Source organism: Embiotoca jacksoni, unplaced genomic scaffold (assembly GCF_022577435.1).
Source record: "Embiotoca jacksoni isolate LCO1_2020_lvr unplaced genomic scaffold, fEmbJac1.0.p SCAF_21, whole genome shotgun sequence".
NCBI classification, from domain to species: Eukaryota; Metazoa; Chordata; class Actinopteri; family Embiotocidae; genus Embiotoca; species Embiotoca jacksoni.
In genome coordinates this window covers 8,165,913-8,187,154 of record NW_027185352.1, presented here as the reverse complement: position 1 = coordinate 8,187,154, position 21,242 = coordinate 8,165,913, and the positions used below count along the sequence as shown (strand labels likewise).

The following is a 21,242-nucleotide window of genomic DNA, read 5'->3' as shown; positions in this document are numbered from 1 at the left end:
CAAAAAAACAAAATGGCCTCTGTTGAATTCAGATTGAAAACTCCATTTTGCAAAAAGAAAAAGAAAATCGCTCATTTCAAAGTCAGGGTGGACGTTAAAAAGAATTCCTGAACATGCAGTCATTATCTGTCTGGTGTTGCGTCAGCTTCAGGCACTTATAGTCAGTGCAAGAGCTGAATTATCTCAGGTTTATGAATTTGTAAAAGTACTGGCAGTAAATGTCGTGAGGGCTGAAACAATTAGTCGATTAATCAACAAACTTATTGAGAATTGGCAACCTCTATATGATGATTAGCTGTTCACGTCTGTTTTGAGCTGAATGCCAAAAATTCCCCGGCTACAGCTCCAGTAAAGATATTCATCCTCAGTTGGCACAAATCCAGACAACAGAATTAAAATAAATATATAAAATGCAAATATTTTGATATGAACAAATGGGATTTTGTTTATTTAAAGCAGGAATTACATCAGGTAAATATAGACAAAGGATATCAGAGGGGGGACTTGACGTTAAAGCTGTGGAAAAAAGAGTTACACCTTTCTGTCTGCTTCCTTTCTCTCACCTCACTCCCTTGTTCATCTTTTCCATCCCTGACGGTTTTCCCTCCTTTCGCATCCCCCTTTTTCCTTGATTTCCTTCCCCCGAAGCCAAGCACTCCTTCTCCCAGTCTAATCCGCTGCTCGACATGCTCCTTCTTTGTTCTGCGACCCTGACAAGTTGTCTCGTTCCCCGGCGCTCCGGAGGACAGCCCCGGTGTGCTCGGGATAATGGAATGAAATGCAGGAGTGATAAACCCCCGAGGATGCTGGGAGAAAACACAGGAGTGTGTCAGCCGGGGCGATAACACTCTATTCTCCCGCGTGTCTGTCGGAGGAGCAGGGATTAGGGTTTTACAGGCAGGCTTTGCTGATTTGCAGCCCCCTTTTCTGCAGGCTGGGATGTTTACACTGGAAGGTATCACGGGTGTCACGGAGCACCGGAGGAATAGTCTCACATCTGTCTCGCATAAAGGTCTTCATTAGTTCTGAGCTTTTGCTTCACATTGTGCCATCATATCTTAGTGGACAGGTAATTTAAAGTCGCCCTATCAAAGTTTGACTACACTCCGAGGATATTATAATTCCTGGAGAAATGCCATCGTACTCAAGGATGCAGTCAGAGTTCGTTTTGTCCGGTTCGTCTGACGTGTCACATCACAGTCAAAGTTAGAAACACTACAGTCTGTAAACGCTGCACCGCTGCTGCAGTTTGCTTCAGTGACGTTGGTGCGGTGACATTTAAAGTCTTCCGATTTTCCATATTTTCCTTGATGTCACCAAATCCCATGGAAGGACCAACATTAAATGGATCTAATTATGAGCAGCCACAGCCTGATATAGTTTCATCTTCTCTGCCATAGAGCTCCACTGTTACCTAAAAACACATCAGCAAGGCACATTGTTGCACTGCATATGTTACTTCATTATGATGAACACGGACACTGTAGTTTATTTAGTTTATTCACTATAATGCTGCTGTAAATACTGATAGAGCAGCAAATGTGTATTAATCCGCAGCAGAAAATAGTCCTCAACAAATTCACAGTTCACTCCTGTTTGTTGCAAACTGCAGTGCCCAGCTGAAGATTTTTAGCTAAGAGAATATATTTACTTGTTGACAAAACAAATATCGAATGCCAGCCAACATAATCTTTAAACAGCTTTTTACAATTTGAACTCAGACTGAGCACACATGGAAGGAAACTGAATCTTATAACCCACAAGAAATTCAATTTTGCTTAAAGTTTTTCATCAAACAACATACAAATTCTTCCCTTCTACAATACGTTATCTGCACATGGCAAAGATGTTGATGTTAGGGAAGGACTGTGGTCATAGAAAATAAATGATGTGGCTGAGGTACTGTATCGTTTGGAGTAAACCAAAATAGATGGTATACAATTGGAAAGATCAGAATTACAGGTGATAAAAAGGTGAACTTTTATTGACATGTCCGTCAACCAACCGAACCCCCACACCTTCATTTTCCGCCTCGCCACAGACATTATATACCACACTACTTCCTCCATTTGAATGTTTGCATTAGATGTAAATAGTGAAGTGTGGATTGATCCAGTCTGCAGGTCATTTCTAGAGATTCTAAGTCTAAATTATTTTTTTGTTGAAGTGCTGTCATCGTTTAGGATTGTTGAGCAACTGTTGTATATATATAGTTACAGTGATATACAGCATCAGCCTTGCATGTCTAAAGTAGGCATCTGACTTCCATGGGATTTTGAGATGGATTTAAAATCTTAAATGGTATATAATGAAGTTAAGGACCAGTCAAATCTGGATTCCAGTTAGAAACATGAAAATGGTGCAACGACTGCACTTCTCTGGAGTTTTGAGTTGAAGCACAAGTTTAATATTTTTTATTAATTATTTAATTTTTGTAACCTTTTACTGGCGTTGTGGGCTCCCAGTCTAGTTATGACTTTAACTTTTACGTTCTGATTTCACACTTTATAATTCTTAAACATTTCCCTGCCTGAAATCTGGGCAGTCCAACCACCTTCACTGGCCTCTGGTCATCCTGTCTGCCTCTCTGCTGAATAAATACCTCGAGCCCTGATTCTGACTTGAATGAAGTATATTTTACGTTTTAGACCCTGGACACTGCTGAGAGAACGTCTTTGCTGGAGGCGACGGCTCTGGTCCAGTCAATCTGAAGATTCACAACATGTCCCAGCTTTTTGAGTTTGGATTTTCGTTGCAGCGAGACAATGACAAAAAGAATCAATAAAAACTGATTGGTAAGCCTGCTTTGTTGCAGCAAAACAATTACCAGAGTTTGAGGCTCTTGGTAAAGTTCAATAGATGAAACTAGCAAACGTTCAGTCTTCTGCTATTACACCGCCATCCACCTACTCTTGACCTCAATCTCCCACATATCCACACAGGCAGGAAGAGGGGAGGGGGTGGGTTACGTTCCCCCCTTCTCAATCTAACCCGCCACATAACACAGTGATTTAACCTCAGCCCGCCTGACAATTCAACATGCTTTAATCTGACCTTGACCACGCAGAAAAGGAAAAAAAATGGAGGGTGGGAGGGGAGTGTGTGTGTGTGTGTGTGTGTGTGTGTGTGGTGGTGGTGGTAGGGGGAGGGGGGGCAAGGGAGGCTCATAAGAAAACCTCCCGCCCTAAAAATAGAAAAGGTAGCAATTAAGTGCCAATCTAATCATCCCTCTGGTAAACGAGCCCTGAAGATTCCGCCCTCATATCCCCAAGGCTTTTTTTTTTTCACACCACTTCCTCATCATCGCTGGCTATCGCCTTAATTACGCCCCCACCATCCCCAGATAAGAGAGTGATAGCCTTATCACCACGGCTCATTTCCAAATCCATGAAATTAATAAAGTCTACCTCCCCGTCTCAGTTCTGGGGCCAAACTTATATTAGCTGTCACATACGAGAACTCGGTGAAGTAGTACTTCTCCAATTCACACAGTCGGCAGAGAAAAGCTACAGGAAGTCATCCTCAAGGAGATTAAAGATGACAAGGGGAGAGCGTTTTTTGTTTTGTTTTAGGCAGACGATATCTGGGCTGTAGTTTTTCACCCTGATGAGGGTTATGTCCGTGTGTTAGTTTTATGATCCCCGTGGCTTCATTTATCATTCGCACAGTGGTCGGATTGTCCATTTGGTTTCGTTGACTACTTAATTTTCTTTAATCTCCACCTTGGGAGAACCGCTAAATTGCACAGCTTTGTTTCCAACTGGATTGGACTGTAAAAACATGGTGTGTGAAACATCAATTAGTAGGAATGTGGTGGGATACAAGCACTGCCTGTCGACAGCCCATAAAACTCCCCGCTTGTTAAAACCGATAGCTTCTTTATCTGTAGATCATCGATAAGCCTCTAATCGAGTAAAGTGTAGCTTTGAGCTGCCGCTTTCCAGTCGGATCCACCTCGAGTCTGAGTTCTCCAGCTCTCCATGTTGGCTGCTGTAATCAGTGGGGAGACAGCTGGCTTCACCACGCTGTTCCACCTGCCCGCTCCCCTGAGTAAAGGGCTGTGCTTCACCGACCAAATCCACTCCAAGTCTCTCTCCGAGGCACGCTCCGGCATGACTGGCAGGGGTCTCACACATCGATTTCAGGGAGAAGGGAAGGTTGGGCGGACCCGTCACCGCACCGGCGCTGGCAGTGGAATGAGACGGGCTCCCACTAGGTTTGGGCCTGTCATTTATTTCTAAACGACGGCAGATGGTGGGTTTGGCGCCCGCGCCATCCTCTCAATCTCCCAAGGTGCACTTCTGTGATGGATGTGGCGAATGGGAGCGCTGCAGAGAGGGCTGAGGCACATCTGCGCGGGCCGATAACGGGGGGCAAAGTATGTCTGGGCTCTTTCGCCGTTGACACGCTTTCACATATTACTCATTCCCACACAGACCTCTCGAGGGCTCAAATCTTTGAGTTTATTTGCCTCTCACTTTCATTGCTTTGCTTTTTACAGCTCTTATCAGCAGGACACCTTTCTGTTTACTGTGCAGGTGGACGTTCAAGTTTGACATTGTTACCCAGCTGGAAAAATCTATTCAAACTTTCTTTGCAATGTGAGACGCGCCACATTTGGAAAATGACGGCTGGTAGGATAGTTAATCATCACTGAATTATGTTGGCTGTAGCCATTTTGAAGACTTTAGTCTTTGAATCACACTGAACAGCCCAATAACTCTTGAACATAATGGCATTTTGTGAAGGAATATAACCTTTCATTACTGTCTGTCATTCCTTTTGCATGTCGTAGAAAGAATTTCATCACCACTACATGAGCAAACTCATGGCGGCCAAGCTAAATAAACAACTAATGTCTTTGTAACTAATTACAGTTACTTGGGTTCCAGCTATTTTATGTGGGTACTTTTAAAAATCAGTAATGTGCTTTTAACTTGAATTCTGGGTAAAGTGCTTTGTCACATCACAGCTATTGACATTAAGCATCGAGTAAAATCAAAAACCCACGACAAACTGCACAAATCAGCAGCCAACATATCATGGAAAATGAGGATCAAGTTAGCAGCTGCTTCAGTCAGGAAAGAGTACACATGCCAACACTTGTGAAAAAGATGAGGTAAACAACTTGAAACTAAATGAATTTGTGTGTGGGTAATTGTGCTTTGAGCCAGTAATATGTTTGAAGGCTGTTTCTGTTGTGCTAGTTTTGCTATCTGGCAGAAGTAGCCGTATGTTCAAAACTCCCAAATGTCATCTGCTGAAAATGTTTATTAGTACGTTTGTGGAGAATTTTGTTTACATAAACACGCGAAATATATAACGTATGTAGATATGTAATTTTAATGAAACCTCTCTGCACATTGCTTTATTAAATCACTCACAATGGGAGGGCAACCTGCAAATTATCGTTTCCATCATTAATTACTGTGTCAATTAGGTTCTGAGTTCATGGATTAATCATTTGATCTATGAGAAAATAGTGAAAATCAGCATCACAATTTTCCCAGAGCCCAAACCAACCACAAGTCCAAACTCTAAAAATATTCGGTTTATTACAGTTTAAGACGAATAAAAGCGGCAAATTGTCAGACCAGAGTAGCTTAAACCGGGAAACATTTGGCATTTTTGCATGAAATATGTTTTAAAAGATTGAACAGTTATCATAACAATTGCCGATTCAATTTTGTCCATCTTTCCACAGCGGTTTCGTTAACGATCCACTGAATCTCAACTGTTTACGAACACACACCCTTCACCCACACACCATCTGACACAGCAGATCCAAGGACACATTAAAGTGAGCAATCACCGCCTAACAACACCCTTGCAAAGGTCACGTCAGCTTCATCATCCTAATCATTGAAAGCCATCACTTTCCATGATTTAGGGTTGCAGTAAAAGCATCATAACCCGCCCAACCGCATCCCTGCCCATAAACGTATCCATGGCAACAGAGACATTGCGCTGCCCTCCGTCGATGCATCTTTGGGATTCTCCGCGCGTCGCTGCAGGGTGACAAGTCAGGCGTAAAGAGTCGATTTAGCTGCGGCATTGGGGAGGCTCGCACATTAGCAGAGAGGAAATAGGAGCCAGCAAATACTTAGTGGGTGATTGGCTCCGCAATAACAGAACACCCCCTTTGGCAGCTCGTCAAGCGGTGCTATACGGATGCCATTACAAACAGGGGGCCATTAGCAGGCACCAAGGCTTTGTGAGGCATGTCGCTGCTCCATGCCTTTAACACCCCGCCCCTCTCCTCCCCCCGGCTGTTTTAAGATGTACGATCAACTGTGTGCTGCTCATCTCAGGTCTTCTTTACCTTTTGGATACATGGATATTCAGACAGGTAGATGGCGGATCAAACTGTTCTCATCAGCGAATTCAAGGAGTGTTGTCACTTAGGAAACACCTGTTTTCATCCAACAGACAAAATCCACCTCTTAAATAAAATTCCATGTCGCGAGCTGAAACACCTTGCGCAGATCCCTCCGAAGGCCTCGTTACACCAGTCCCTTTTGCAATGTGCAGCAATTTGGGTCAAAACACGGCTCGGTGTATACACAACGCCTCAGAGGATCAGACCCAGATCTGCCTGAGAAACAAAACCTCTCTGTTTGCTTTTTGTAAAAAGAGAACTTTTGACTGCTCTCTTTCCTATTACGGTTTAATATCACCTGATGGCAGCTATTTTGTGCATATTTTGACCCCCAGATAAAAATATTTAAACGGATACACGCATCCTAAAAGCTTCTCTCGGCTGTAGGCAGCACCAGAGACTACAGCAGCATAACAATGACTTCCTCACTGTAGGAAAATGTGCTTTGTGATTCATATGCCTCATGCAGTGTTGAGGAACGGTGCAATGCTGTATGTAAGATCTGCACCGAAGGTCTATTAATATGCAGTTCAAACTTAACCAGTGGTAGGGTAGATATTTTATCACTGCTAATGTTTCTTTGTATTGTGGGGGAATTTTTTTGTTGTTGAAATACCACCTAGTTGTTATAATTTTTAACTCTGCGTTGACACTTAGACAAACAAAGGAACAGCAACAGCATTTTTAACTCCGTGGTCACGTTACAGGCTGTAGAGTTTTCCAAAGTAGTGATAAATCGGGCACTATACAAAATGTGGGCACAATCTTTCTAATAAAGGACTCTTATTGGTACCAGTAGTGACAGAAACAATACTCGGATATCTGGACTTTAAGACTTTGATGGTTTGCTAATTTGTCCACAAACATACAAATAACAATACCAATAAAATGTATCAATATGAAGGATAAGAAACGATCTTCGAGAACATCTAGTTTCTTTGAGGAAAAACTCCCTAGGTTCAATTCGGCAAAAAAGGATTCAATCACTGAGCTAAAAGGATGTATAGAAAAATCGGTCAATTTCCCTTTTTGATTGTGTCAATTTGATTCGTTTTTTCTCTCCATTGCAACAGCAGCAAAAGGCTCATGGGTATTGCAGTATTTAGACCCGTCCACCTATGCCAAAATGACATGATTTCTCAGAACCCATGATGAAAGAATTGCAACATCTATAGCATTACAAATATAATACTTTCATTAATCAATAGACCTGTGTGTTTCTGTTCAAAATTTCAAATGGGAATTCAGTGTGGTGAAATACAGCCGCTGCATCCTCAAAACAGTTTTCCCCCCTCCAGTAATGTCGTTGTTGATAAAGCTTCAAAGTAAAGGTTGGGGCAACAAACCCCTCTGAGGCTGCCCATGCTAAAAAGCCATGCCTTCATGGAGGAGTACCACGATTTAAATGAAAGCGTCCACCAAATAGTGTGTGTTATGTAAAATTAGCCGCCCGCCCGATCCAGTCCAGCTGTGTACACTTCAATAGTCTCCTCTCCCACCCATGAGATGGTGCACAAACACCCCGGGAGGTTTTTTCTTTTTCCTCATTTATTTATTTATTTCACTTTCACAGTCCCGCAGGCATTCTCACTGACTGGCATCTCATTAGGAGAGCAGAGCGCCGTGCTCGTGTGTTCGCCGCCAGACAGGCCACGCCACAGGCTGCATGCTAATTGCAGAGGCGTAGCCAGCGTGAGACGACCTTGCATGGTGCAAGAGGAAGGAGGCAGTGAAGTGGTATTGTTTAGCGTCTGGTAGGCAGAGGGGGCTCCTCTCCTCCGCGGACCGCTATCGTCCTGACCTTGGCCAGCAAAGTCAGCCAAGTCTGACCACTCGCTGGATCATAAAGTACGAGTCTCATTAAAAAAAAACACAAAAAAAAACAGGCAACGCAGTGTGAAATATAGGTAGTAAGCATTTAACATATCACACTGTGTTATGTAACGGCATGTAATGAGCAGAGCATCTTAGTGAGTGACGTTATTCTGACATTAATTTGCTGCTTATCATAACTTTACTGCGATTTCAAAGCACCGACTTTTGCTTGACAACTCATTAGGTTCAAGCCTTCAAGCAAAAGTCACATTCGAAACACATTCCGACAGTTTTAGCATATCTTGGCATTAATATATACTTTCACCTTCCGTGACATTAATTTACAACATGTCTTTGCTGCATTTCACTTTTGAGGTTTAGGTCATCTCAGCAAAGAGCGTGTAGTTTCCACTGAACATGAAAAGCAGCATTATAAACCCTGAATATCAATATGCTTTGATACAGAGGACGGACCTTTTTTTTTTATTTATTTTATTTTTTTTTGCCCTCTTCAGCTAGTACACATGAATGTCTCATGACTTGCTTTATTTCGCATGCTGAACCCTGTCTGGCTCTATCTGTAATTTCATCATAACCTCTCCAGTCCAATAACACGACCTTTTGTCACCGCAATCAATCTCAGGCACTCATATCTGATAGGTTTTCTCAAGCAGCTAAACTGCCAAGTCCTCCCGATTAAAGTCCGATCAATGACATAACACGTAAACACTTGGACCAAAAGTGAGATGGAGAGAGAGGAGTGTGTGGAGCCCACCAAAAAGAAAAGGTCAAATATGACCGCATACAGCATTCCTAGTAAAGTAAAAGTTAACTGTGCCTTCATATCTTTTTAATACTTGAATTCCGGCGAAATTTAATTTAGTTCCTGAAAATAAAGTGTGTGTGTGTGTGTGTGTGTGTGTGTGTGTGTGTGTGTGTGTGAGATAAAGACACAAAGAGAGAGAGACAAGGCGGCCTCCCTGCTTTAGTGCCATTAGTTTTTCCCTGCCATTCATTGATAAAGAGGCGCTGCCATCAGCCAAACCAGCCATCTCCTTCAGTCCTCATTAAAATGTCGTCATATTAAAAAATCATTTCAGGCCTTCGTTGATGAGCGTTTTATTGCCTTCATGAAAATGTTCTCACTTCGGAGTCCACGGGAGAGAAAACCTTCAGTGAGTAATGAAAACGCGGAGGGAGACGGGCGAGAGAAAGAGGAGCGACAGAGCAGATAAGGGTGATTTGTTGCATACTTCGGAGGACGGCTTCGATTTTCAGACCATTCATAATTTCTTCATTTAGCTGCCCTACATAAACATCCTGTACAGTAATGTCTGTACACTGGAAAGAAGAAAAAAAAGTGAGACTTTAAAAGTGAGTTCAAAACTAATGTGGAGACGATTCAATTTCCTCAGAGTGCAAAGAAAATAGTCTCCATCGACACGTTTTCATCACGACAGAAGCTAATTTCAAGTTTTTATTAGTTTTAATAACACACACAGTATGTCTCGTGTTTTTCATGTTCACTATCATTACTATACTCTTGTGATATTTTCTCTGCAGTAAGATTGTAATTTGGTTTTACAGCCATAGTGCTCATTGGTGAGCATGTGTGCCACTGTAAAGGCTTATGTGCCAGTGTTAGCCAGAACGAAAATTTGCACCAATGGTCCCTTGACCAGATGTTAAATTGGCCATGAAAACAACAATAAAATAAACATCTATCACCATAAAAGCGGGAAACATGAGCTCAACAGGGAATGAAAAGCTAAAAGGAGCAAATGAGCGACAAGCAGAGCAAGAAATGTTGAGTAAACAGTCACTGCAACCTGTTAAAACCTAAAATCACAGAAGAAATTGGTTGAAACATCAGACAAAGTTAACAGGTAGACCCACAAGCTCTGAGCTTGTTAAATGTAATACAACAGAAAGAAATCTTCATGCTTGATGCATTCATGAATCTTTAATTCAAAGTCTCTTTTACTATCATTTTACACACAAGGCTGTTTGTGGAGGTGAGGATGATGGTGGTGCAACTTTCTTCCTCAAGGAACTTTTGGATGGATCTGTTACAGCAGATACAGTGTCCTTTTTAAACCCCCTGAAAAGCAGCTGCTCAAATACATTACATTAAAATACCCGTGATGGCAACCAGGTGAATCCTCTCTCAGCTTTGACCAACTGTCATACTGTCTGTTTATGTAAAGTGCTTTAACAATGCAACTGTTGCTGACTTTGTAACAAGAGCGAATACAAAAGAAAGAATTACTGCCACCTGATTGTATGTGTTCACCAACCAGACAAGTTGTAGTTTACATCCATGTATAGATTGTGTGTAAAAGTGGACATAGCTTCTGGGTCAAACAAATGAGGCCAACCCAGAAGTGTCATGAATTGCAATACTACTGAGGGCCAATAGGGGTTGGCTCCATAAAAGCTCTGTCTCCATTGACTCCCATTTAACTTCTCATGAAATACAAAGTCAATCTTTTTTTTTTTTACCCAAATTATCATTGTGTCGTTCGCTAAAGTCACTCCTTACTCGTTTTCTGGCGGTCCATCTGAAAATAATCCCTTCATTATCCTCGGGTTTCCAATCAGATTGAGTCCAAACGGTCACTTCTGGCTCAAAATTACTAGTTGTCGAGAAATATCCTGAGTTTTACAATCCAAAATGTTGTTATTACAAGGACAATTGGCAGCTTATCCATCGTTTAGTTTTTCCCGTGCTGTGTGTTGTCTTCACGCTTTGCTGCGTGATGCTTCCTGTTGGTGCTAGGGGCGACAGTTGACTCTGCGCCTGTGTGTTTTCAGCTGTGGACATAAGTATGTCATGTTTTGTGAGATCTCAATGACCTTTGACAATCAAATTCTTATCAGTTCAGCTGTGAATTGAACGCTTGTACCAAATATGAAGAAATTCCCTCGAGGCGTTCCTGAGATGTCGTATTCAGCATTGCAGAATTGTATTTTGCCACATTTAACCCTCGACATAACACAGTGTAATTGTGACATTTTTGATTGTACAGTCCAAAGACTTTTCTTTTTAAAAGGGACCTCAAACACAAGTACAAGAACAGTAACAGATTTCTGGCTTGAGCACAAAATATGATTGACTCTAATGTATCTTCACAGTAATTCTGAGTCATTTTAATAACACTTTAATACTGCATTCTTGCCTTCAACTTATGGGGTCTATACTCCCTTGATTTTTTTACTCTACCTTCTCATTAAAGCGCATCTTGCACTGTAGCATATCAGCAGGGAACAAAAATATCGGCTGGTGTTACCAACACCTTTCAACTTTTCAGGTCAGTCAGATGTTGCAGGGAGTTGGGGAGTTAATCTTCTACTCGCTTACAAAATGCTTCCACAAGCACTTTTTTATTGTAGAGACATGTGAAATAGAAAAAGCAATCTTCTAATACGCCTGCAGTGGAACAACAGCGGCAGCAGAAACTTAAGAGACTATTAGCCGTATAGTGTAAAGGTCACTAACGAGGGAATTTCACACATGCACACTTTAACAATGACCTAATGAAAGACCTGGTCTCTTAATGACACCAGGACTTGTGGTTGTATGTGTTGCACATGAAGCTCAATGCCTGTTGTCACAGTAGGTTCTATAATGAAAGTCCTTGTGACTGAAAAATCAAAGGCACAGTAAAAGAATGGGTTTACATGGCCGCAATCTTACAGCTATTCATTTGCATGGGCTTATTATTCGAGGTAGCTGCTATTGTTTGGGCTCATTCTCAGCTTTTCAACCGTTTTATCGCTCGGATAATGAAAAGCCTGCATGCATATCCTGCAAAGGCCGAGCAGAAAACTGATGGCTTGAAATATGATGCCACATCACTCCCTAGATGTAAATTTAATACCGCCACATGTTGATGTTTGCATGCTCTATAGTCTTGATAAAATGCTCTGCTTCTTATCTGATGAAGAAGTAACATTTTGTACACTGTTTGTTGTGTTTGCAGCATGTCGCCCCCTGATAATCACATTTCTGTTCAAAGTGGAGCAAAACACAACAGCAGATACTGCATCCTCTTCTCCTTCTGCCGTGTGCTTTGTTTGACTTTTTTTTTTAATTGTGAATTGTGACGAGAAACAAGAGTGCGCGGCGCAATTTATTAATGCGGGAAACCATAAATTATGAGAGGAAATTAAACCAAATCCGTTCTCAAAGAAACAACAAAGACGCACACACACTGAGCACACAGTATATTAGTGTCCCAGCAGAATATACACATAACTACTTGATTGGCCTCAAGGGATGCAATATCTACGCTTTAATTTCAGATAGCAAGTAAGCATATCCTGTTACAAGCCATTACAAGGGTTTAATGCCAGACGCCGTGTTTACTGTGCTCTCATTTAAAGTCCTCACTTCTTAGGAATCCAGCTCTGTTTGAAATGCGATGAAAATTATTTCTGCTATTTGGGTTACAGCGAGACTTTTCTTGGCTTGCAGAATTTACTCACAATAATGAAAAAAAAAAAAGAAAAAAGTATGCAGTTGGAAATAACTTTAGTGCAAGGCGGATTCAGAATTAGTTGTAAAAAAAAAAGAAAAAAAGTTAGAGACATAAAGTAGATGTAACTAATTGCCTTCCCCTCCCCTCTGGGTGTGGAGTGTAATATGCTATTTTGGATGATTTTTTTTTTTTTTTTTTTTTTTTTTTAGGACGTACGCTCCACCGTGGCTGCTGGACAGAAACATTTGTTTCTTCCTTTGGCTCTGGGCTCATGTTCATATACTCTCGCCAGTTAGAGAGTTGCTTGTGGTTCGAGTTTGTTGGTTGTAATACCGACAGAAGATGCCAAAACAATGTTAGGTCATTACTCATCTCACAACCTAGTGAGTTCTGGGCAGCAGCAGAACATGAGCTGAAATGTGCCAGTCAACACGCATACCTGGCTGAAAAATAAATGTAGTCGAGTGCAAATTATTCCCTCTGGATTGCAGTGGAGTTAAAGTATAACAAAAAAAAAAAACAGGCACTCAGACTAAGCATCGCAAGATTGTACTTGTTACAGGTACTTGTACCAAGTACAGGACTTGTGCAGATGCACCTGGTGGCTTCCTACGACTAATATTTCAGTAAAATTGCACCGGTGCCGGAAAATTAGCTTCAAGAGCAGAAAAAGGCGAAAACAGCCCGTCGCTTGCTAAAAGCATGCTTTTGGTGTCAATATCGGCTGATAAATACCGCGTTCAGGGGCGATCATGTTCACTCCTGACATCCTCATTTCATATTCTCGCCAGTTGGGCATGCCTCCGTTTTTTTTTTTTTTTTTTTTTTTTTTTTTTTGAGGTATAATATAGGCCTGCCAAATCAGCGGTAGCCCCATTATTCATCCCCCTCTGCGCTGTCTCCTGGCTTGTGCTCCGGCGCTAATGCAGATTACAGGGATATATGAGGGCTATTTTGTTCGCTGCAGGGTGGAAACGATCACAGGCAACCCCATCCCTCTCTGATGCACAACTCTACATCTGTTCACCCCCCCCCCCCTCACCCCCCTCCCCCTCCTAACACCCCCCCCCCCCACACACACACACACACACACACACACACACACACACACACACAAAAGCCTATCTGGAGATCCATCAGAGCCAAGCCCTTATCAGATCTGAGCCGTGCTACATCTATTGCACATCAATTATAGATGCTGTGTGCAAAAAAATTGGGTCACTCTATCAACACTCGCGCTCGATCCTCAGAGACATTGTTTAGTTAAGTGATTAGTGGCTTGACTTTAGATACAGTTTGTGCATGCTCTAAGTGTTAAATGGCCCATTTATGATACATGAGTATGTAGACTCAAGGGCCTCCAGTGAAGGAGAATAATGGGCAACTAATAATGTGTCTCAAACTTTCTTTGTGCGCCGAGTCACGTTAAAAGTAGAGGAAATGTATCACATGAATCCGTACTGTTTTCCCTGATCTTTCAGCTCCTCGGCGGTCTGTTGTTTGTGGGATTTGTTGCAGGTGGAAATCCACACAGGTGTGAAAGCGCACGCCTCATAATCAATAAACCCATTTCTCTCTTGCTGTAAGACAATCCGAGGTGATGAATGAGTCGACCCACGTTATTCGTAGGCGGAAAAAATTGGCTGGCAACTTAAATTCATTTCCAACTTGCCCTGTGACAGAGGACACAGTCGTATTATTCAAATTTCGATCTATTCTTTGTCCGGTACAAAAAGCACACGTTTCATATTTATGCAAGTTTCTCCTCATCTGTTGGGCAAATAGACCATTCATCATATTATTGGGCTTTTACAGCTTGACTGTTTGAGTGATCTGTCTCTCAAACAGCCCCTCTGCCTGGCACACCAATCAATCATTTTTCAATGAAGATGTCACAGCTCATTGTGTGGTGAGTTATCCCAAACAATTCCCAAAGCCTTTTAAACGATGAATTAAAAGCTCTACTTTTTTTTTTTCCCTGTTTGTTAATGAGGACATTTAGTCCTCCCTTCAAAATGTGTAGGCACAGTGTCCTTATGGTTTTATTGCCGAATTCACCTACTGTCAACAATTTTCACCTCAGTGGAGACGTCAGCAGGTGCAGAAATGCCTGTGTGCTCGCTATTAACTTTTCATTAGGCGTCGTAAACTGCACAAGTCATCAACAAGTAGCTGCTGCTCAACGTAATTGGTTTGTGGTTAATGGCTGCTTGAAGCTCCAAGTGTCAGTGTGTCTGTGAAATCACAGTTTGAGCCCATTGAGACTTCCAACTTTCTCAGGAAGAAGCACTTTTTACAGACCGAAACTACACACGTCACTCAGGGAACTTTATTCCAGGGTGTGCGTCGTGGTTCAAGCTCCACACCGTGACCCTTCATTCAGTATCAAAGACATAAGATCGATTTATTGAATAAACGGCGGTAATGAGGATTCACGCTCTTCAGGTTGAGTTTACGTCTCAACTCTTCTTTCTCTTCTGTTTTTCTCGCAGGATCCTTCGGGAGTTGATGCAGAGACCAACGACAACAGGAGCCCAAACGACGACGTTCACCAAAGTGTTTCACACAACACAGACCTACAGTACGATCCCACACACACTAACACAAACCCTTCCTCATCACGTTCTTCTTTTTCAGTAAACTAATGAAAATCTTTTCCATTACTACTATCTGTGACAAGACTGCACTTCATTTAAAGATAAAAGACTTCTAAATTGAATCGTGCAGGTCAGATTACTAAATAAACCTGTTGTATGAATATATATTGTTTAAAGGCAGTGTTGCTGTGGGTGATGCTATTAAACTACAAGCTCGACTTGTATGGAACTACTGTATACTACAGTATAAAATGCAGTAACATTTTGTTGCTATAACGGGTTGAGGTCAATAACATTTTAGCTACTCTGTATATGTTATACATGTAATATAATGTTTTAATCTCAAAAAGAACTGTTAATGATAATGCGATGCCATAAATTACAATATTTCCATCAGAGATGTAGTGAAATATATGATAATAAACTTTATTTATACAGCACTTTTCAAAACAAAATTACAAAGTACTTTACATCGTATTCCCAGGACTACAACATCACAGTAACAACTAACAATGAAACAGGGAAGAAATATTAGAGGCAAAAGAGAAAAAAGTTGTACTTAGAATTTATAAAAAGCTGTTTTAAAATGTAGGGAAATTTAGTGAAAGTAGCGTACATTGAAAGTAAAGTCAATTGTACCTCAAAAATGTACTTAAGTTTGGTACTTGGTTGCTTTCCATCAAAAATGAACTAGATGACAGTTTTACTATCATCAGTCTGATTCTTCATTTGATGGTTCATTTTGCTGCTAAAAATCAAGCAAATATGCAGCAGATTAAACAGAAATCACGACAATCCATTGAATTTTTTATCTATAATTTGAGCAGCACCACTGATGGCCATTAAAACCATGTCTACTCACATTACGGCCTTTATGATCAGTCACCATGGATAGTCAAACTCTTTCTGCAGTCTTATTAGTAAGATTAAATGTAATGGTTTACCTCACCGGTAAACCTCGCTCATCGGTGCGTCAGCCCTCCTCCGCCTCCCACCCGGCCCCACCGCACCTACATCGCATTATTAAACTTGAATAAGCTCATCAGCATACAAAGCAGGAAACCTACCACGGCGGAATCATACATATTTATCTGGATGTGCGTGCACTCATACTGTAACCCCCTTGTGTTGCACATGAGCCTGACTGGCTTCCTGCTGCAGGAAGAGCCGCGACCACGGTGCTTGCAAGTGGATATTAACAGTAGCATGTCTTGCTTTAAGAAGCAGATATTTATTTGCGAAACATCTGAAGAAACACAAGCTTTCATTTGAACCGCACATTAAAACATGCGCGCCTCGCCTGTAAAAAAAAAAAAAAGGGTTTGTTTGGAAACAGAGCAGATGGAGTTTGGTTAGGTTCATCAGAGCAGTTTTGCTTCCAGCATATCGAATATAGTTTGTACACACAGAGGAATTTCTGAATCTGGTAATGCCTGCAATACATATTCATCTGCTGCACTAGGAAGCACATAATCAAACAGAGGGGAAGACAAAGACAGAGCATGGCCTTGTGAATACTTGTATCACCTGTGGGTTACCCTCTGCCTTCTCACTGATTTTTTTTTTCTCTCTCTCTCCTTTCCTTCTATCAAAACCAACTTTCTCCTCAACAACAAAACTCCCTGTTTGCTGCCCGTTTGGGGATGATTTCCTACACTTTCCTTCGTTTCCTCAACCTCCCAGCTGAGAGATCAAACCCCTCTTTCTTTTTTCTTTTTTTTTTTGCCAACATGGAGTCCGCTGTTGATATTCCTTCCCTCCTTCCTTTTTTCTCCTTCCTCCTGTGAGATTGCTGTTGTGTCTTATGGCTTTTTATTCCTACGTGATGTTAGATGGGTTCATGTAGGAGTAGAAGCCACTAAACACGCGGTGAGTGCTCGGCGCGCTGGCCAACACATGCAGTGAGCGTCCTGTGGATGTGACAGCTGCCATGTTCATGTCAGGATCCGGCCCCTGATCAAGAAAGCACACAAATAGTTCAGATTGGTTTTTTTTGTTCAGAATAATCTTTGTAGACCGGAGTTGTAATGGGAAAAGTCTTCATTGAAGAATTGGTTATAAGACAATGGAGCAGAATGCACAGTGAGTTTGGGCTGATAAAATCCATCTGACCAAATCTTTGGTTGTGAACAGACCTACTTTTCCCACCTGCATGCTGCCTGCATGTGGCCTGAATTTCAAACTCCTTCCTCCCTTCCTCTGCCTCGGGGTCATTGCACAAAACTGGAGCTGGAAAGTTCTCAAAATAGAGATCAGGAGTAAAGGATAGCTACCACAATTCAAATGAAACAACTTGCAGAGGTAGGTCATCAGTGGTGTTTGAAAATATAGACACAATCCATTTGTATATTATTATTATTATTATTATTATTATTATATATATGATGCTGAAGGTGAGGACATACTTTGCACAGAAACCTGTCACAGGCTACTGTAACACTTAAAATTATCAGTGTGTAAAAGACCTTTTATAGAAATCCTGCAACACATTAAAGTCACATTTTGGACTTAAAATAAATGTGAAACTATCAATATCAAAGCTGTACTCAGTCACAGTAGTGCTTAAAGTCAAATGCTAATATCGTCATGCATATAAAAATGACTTTTCTAAAAGTTTAACAGTTATTGCATATGAGTTTATAATGGAACTCTATGAGGGGAAATGCCATTTTGCCCACATAATATATTTTTAGTTGCAATACTTGAGTGGCCAACAGGACAAACCAATAAATAAATCCATTGTCTTAGTTTAGTGGGTTTATCTTAGTTTGCTGAAACATTTCACTGTAATCAGCAAGGTAAATCCAGGTGCTATGAGAATGTCATTACTCCCAAAAACTACTGGAAAAATTTTAATTTTGACCAAGCGATGAAGCTCAATGAAAAGTTGGAGGAACAACAAAATATTTACTGTTCAACTTGAGGACACATATGTGGGTACCAAATTTCAAGGTAATCTGTCCACTAGTTGTTGAGATATTTAACTTAAAACCATAAAAGTTAACTTTGCCCTGGAGGTAAAGTCTTACAATCAATTAATTATGTTTTTATTGTTCATTCAGCATTTTCTGTGGAAAAAAAAAAATCACAATGCATTCAGATAAGTTCCATTTTTGGCCATTTTATATCACAGATGCTCTTCTGTAAAGATGGTTTTTTTTTTCTTTGGACTGATTAAACTGATTTTTACCTTGTTATTCCGTCATCGTAAATCCTTAAGCTCCCGCCTGGAAACTTTAACTCGTCTCTGAAAGTTTTGTCTGCTCACAAATTAGGTCAAAATTTTTGGCCAGTTCCAAATGGCTAACATTTATCAGCGGTAACTTTCTGCCTGAGCTGAACTTGGTGTCAACCAATTAAAGCAAGAAATTCAAATTATGCTGCCGTTGGGTCCTGTGGGGGTTCGGGGTTTAAATGTCAACCTTCTCCTGCTTGTATTTCCTGTAAAATAAGTGTCTCCTTCTCCCTCCCGAACTGACTCTGAACAAAAGCCTAAATGGTTTGTTGTTGAAAACCAAAAACTGCATTATTAATCCCTGGATATTACACGAATTTTGACACATGCTTGCAATTGTGTGACATTACTTCTGCACCGATATGAGGTGGATAATTATTCAAGATGAAATTGTAATAGATGAGGGCTGCTGAGATTTAATGATTCATTTAAGGCTGTAAGTTGTTGTGATCTAATATTCAGTGGGTGGGTTGGGAAGTTTCTTTTGCTTGCATTATCAGATTAATGTATTTTTTAGGTTCCCACTCCTACGTACGTTTTCACCCCCTTTTTTTTTTTTTTTATCGAGACATGAGGAGGTCTGAAAGAATAGTAGAGCAAGGGAGACCCATTAGAGGAGGCTGAAAGAGGATTCAATCCTCGACCGGCGGGGGTCCATGGGAATCTAAAGGTGGGAATCAACCATCGTGGCATCTATGGAAAAGAGCCTGCATTATTTAAACCAGCCCTGGCATATGAAGGGGAAGTTGTGTTTGAATAGATTGCTGCCATCCGCTCTTTCGCCCGAGGGTGTGTACGCCTATTGCTGCGTTCCTCGGTTATGATCTGACTGCGCTGCAAACCTCACATTTCCAAAATGTCAGAATGATCAGTGAAATAAGACAAAACAGCCTCATTTTCATTTTGACAGCTGTGCATTTTTTTTTTTTTTTTTAATTATGCAATGTCTTTCATGAGTCCTCGAGTTATGAACAAGGTCACAATCCTCAAGTTCGGGTAAAAACACAAAAATCATCACCATTGGTAAAATGGGATTTTCATCTGACAGCTGCAATAATGTACTGTGTTTGTGTACAGTAGGTTTAATGTATGAGCGCTGTGCTACTTTATGTACACCCCCCCCCCCCCCCTCAGGCCACACTTTGATTTTCCTGTAATAAATAATGCTCTTTTGTGTTCTGTGCTTCATTTGTTCCCTGTTTTAACTTCAGTGCTGCTCAATAAATTATGAATCCTTACAGTTCAACCTGCTGCATACCTCGTTTCATTTGTCTGTTAAACTCTTCTCTCTTTTTTTTTTATTTTTTTTTTGGAGGGGGGGGGATTAGGTTGTTGTTTTTCAAACGTCACACACATGCACACTCCAAATCCACACACAAACGCACATCAGATCACCACTGTCCAGTTTTGGGGTCTTTTCTTTCAAGATATGCAGTTGAAGTCGGATCTCTAACTGGATTTGATTAAAAAACTCGGGGCAAAGTTGACACAAGGGGCAGACTGCTTTACTGTATGTGCACAACAAATAGATAAATAATGAGCAGCAGGAATACAGCATTAAAGACATGAAATTATTGATAACATCACATTTAACTGTGTATGCTTCAATAATTGGCTTATAAGGAAGATGTTTATAGACACAAGGTACTGAAATACCAATTACAGAACCAATAAATGTAACTAAATCACCTAAGTACAATTTAATTACTGTCATATGTTACTCGGTGTATGTTAAAGCTGCTTTAAGCCTTGAAATTGTCATACATAACGCCACAATTGCACAGAGATTCATTAAAGAATAAGAATGTCATTCTTGCTGCACGGTGTTATCCCACAAGGTTATCTAACAGCAGGTGAGCTAAAACATTGTTTAGGGGTAACTGATGCAGAGGATGAATTGCAGAGACACAGCGTGATTCTTTCACTTTCCTTTCACAGAGATTTTGGGCAGCAAAGCTCGCCTACACACACCAGCTGGCTGCTGTCTGGGGGAATCGCCTCAGCCATCTCTTTTCTGATGAAATCAGAGGAAATCCATGAGCAGCCCAAGGCAGACCACACATCCCTGTTTTGTTTTTTTTACTCCTTCTCTATTCAATAATTCTCAGTGATAGGCCTCTCCTCTGAGCTCTGGCTCCACTCCTCATTCCAATTAGTGAAAGGCAAAGAGTCCCCCTTGTTTGTCGGCACGCAAGCAGTAATTGGATAATCCCTGAAATTTGGGAGAGTGCACAAAAGGGAATCTGTAATTAAACCAGAAAGTCTGTCAAATATTGACACAGATGAGTCCTGCAAAGCACAGATACAGAAGATGAGTCAACATTATTGGGCAAGTTTTTAGACTTCGGCAGCTTTATGCACAAGGGCAAAATATGACATTTTGTCAAAGTTTTGCTGCTAAAATAAATCAGATGAAAAATCAAATCCATCCTAATTTAAAGATGAAAAAAACCTATGCATAATCCCTTTGTCTAATTAGCTTTAAATCCACGTCTAACGTGTCTCGTCATGTTCTCTGACACATCCTGTCATGAGCTCGGTAGATTTAGCTGGTGAGCTCATGAGGGAGGCTGATTGCAGCTTTCAGCCGGCTGTAGTTGTTTCATGAAAAGATCAACTGTTGCAGCGTGTAACACATCTGCAGGTAAACACAGTCAAATTTCCAAAGTGGTGAAATGTGACAGCTGCTCCGAGAAAACACAAATCACTGTAGTAACAAGTCATTTTCCAAGAAC

The 21,242-nt window shown here is 41.1% G+C and overlaps 1 long non-coding RNA gene across 1 annotated transcript in view; it reads left to right on the top strand.

The window, feature by feature from the left end:
- The window catches only part of LOC138202586 (uncharacterized), a 50,307-nt gene extending 30,554 nt beyond the window's left edge, over window positions 1-19,753 (top strand). Inside the window, exons 3-4 of the long non-coding RNA XR_011178655.1 lie at window positions 15,168-15,256; window positions 16,956-19,753. This is a non-coding gene — a long non-coding RNA (uncharacterized lncRNA). The remainder of the gene's footprint in view (window positions 1-15,167; window positions 15,257-16,955) is intronic.
- Window positions 19,754-21,242: the final 1,489 nt, after the last annotated feature.